A 2,385-nucleotide genomic window follows, 5' to 3' on the forward strand; every position below is an offset into this window, starting at 1 on the left:
ATTTAAGAGAAATGAAAACATGCTACATTGTGGATTAATCTTGAAAGCATTATACTAACTGAATGAATCCAGTTACAAAGGGCCATGTATTATATTATTCCACTCATATAAAAGGCCCAGGATAGGGATATCTATAGAGACAGAAAGCATGTTACTGGTTCCTTAGGGCTAGCGGAAATAGGAAGGGTAGGTAGATGAGAACTGGAGGGTACAGGCTTATCTTTTATGGTGATAAAATTTTTCCAAAAGGGATTGTTGTGATGATTGCACATATCTGTGAGTATACTTAAAACCACTGAATTACATAGTTGAATGAATGTATCATCTCAGTAAAGGTGTTTTTTGAAAAAATGCTCTGGATACTGACAATTGAATGAGCTTCCTGGTAGGGAACATTTCACACCTGTTGTCATAACTTGGTGGATAAATTAAATGAATCTTGCGTGACTCCACCGGGAGTGGACACTGGAAACCTTGTACCTAGTTTCTGCTAGTTTTCACTCTGTGTCTTTTCTCATTACTAATTTTATTTTATTATGTGATCTTTTGCTGTAGTAAATTTTAACCTTGAGTACTACTGTATGCTGAATCCAGTGAATCCTCCTAGAGAATGATTGTACCTTGATATTGCCTTGGGGATCTCTGATACAATAAATTCTGGCTTAAATTTTTCCAAATATTGACAGAAAATATATAAAATCCTTAGACAATTTCTATCAAATATACTCACCTCTGTTATCAATTTGTTGTACAGTTTTTTGTTCTTCAGTTTCCTTTCTTTGGCTAAGTGGAGGTGACTGGAAAACAGGCCTCCAAAAACCTGTAAACGTATTAAATAGACTCAATTATTTTCCAATTCCTAATAAAATAAGATTGTAGAAAGGAAAAGTTTATATGATTCTGCAGTGAAGAAATATTTCTGATAATACTTTTTTCTTCAAATACTATATCTATTAGTAACAGGGATCCTCTTCCCAATTTTCATAGAATTTATTATAGCAATATTGAAAACTGAGTTAAAAATATTCCACCATAGGGGTGCCTGGGTGGCTCAGTCAGTTCAGTCCCTGACTCAATTTCTCCTCAGGTCATGATCTCAGGGTTGTGGGATCAAGCCCTGCATTGGGCTCTGCACTCAGCATGGGGTCTGCTTGAGATTCTCTCTCTCCCTCTGCCTCTGCCCCTCCCCACACCCACACCCACACACTCCCTCTCTCTCAAAATAAGTAAAATCTTTAAAAAAATTCCACCATATACTGGTGATATATTTGACTCATGTAAAAATTCAGCAGATTCTCAGTTCACTTCCTCTAAAGAGTTCTGTAGACAGTTCTTGTCCTAATAGATGAAATACTGGGTGTAAAATTGCATAAGAAGTATCCATTAAGATGACTACTATCAAAAACACAAAAAATAAGTTAGTGGGAATGTAAAATGGCATAGCCATTATAGAAAACAGTATGGCAAATCCTCAAAAAATAAAAAATATAATTATCTTATAATCAAACAATTATTCTTTGATTATATATCCCCAAAATAAAAGCAGGATCTCAAAGAGATATTTACACACTCATATTCTTAGTGGCATTATTCACAGTAGACAAAAAATGACAGCTACACAACACCATCTATCCATGGACAGATGAATGATTAAGCAAATCTAGTATATCCATATAAAAGAATATTATTTATCCTTAAAAAGGAAGGAAATTCTGACATATGCAACAACATGGATGAATACAAGGACATTATGCTGATTGAAAGAAGGCAGGCACAAATACACAAATACTGTATATGAAGTAAATACTTATATGAGATGCTTAGTCAAATCATAGAGAAGGAAACAAACCAGCATAGGGGAAAAAAAGAGAGAGAGGCAAACCAAGAAACAGACTCTTAACTATAGAGAACAAACTGAGAGCTATAAGCAGGAAGTGGGTTCAATAGGTGATGGGTATTAAGGAGTGCACTCTTGATGAGCACCAGGTGTTGTATGGAAATGTTGAATCACTAAATTGTACACCTCAAACTAATATTACACCATATGTTAACCAACTGGAATGTAAATAAAAACTTAAAAAAATCGTAGAGAAAGGAAGTAGAATGGTGGTTGCCAGGGACTGAGTAAAGAGGGAAATGGGAGGTTATTGTTTAATGGGTATAAAGTTTGTTTCACAAGATGAAAAGAGTTCTGGAGACTGGTTGTACAACAATATGAATGTACATACCATTGAACTGTACACTTTAAAAATGGTCAAGATAGTAAATTTTATGTAATGTATATTTTACCATAATTTTTTAATGAAAAAATGGCTAACAATAGGCTATGGCAGGGTATGAGGGTAAGAAGATATAGAAATATGTTCATGTTAAACAATGGATATT

The sequence above is a fragment of the Phoca vitulina genome, unplaced genomic scaffold (assembly GCF_004348235.1).
Source record: "Phoca vitulina isolate PV1807 unplaced genomic scaffold, GSC_HSeal_1.0 scaffold51, whole genome shotgun sequence".
Lineage (NCBI taxonomy): Eukaryota > Metazoa > Chordata > Mammalia > Carnivora > Phocidae > Phoca > Phoca vitulina.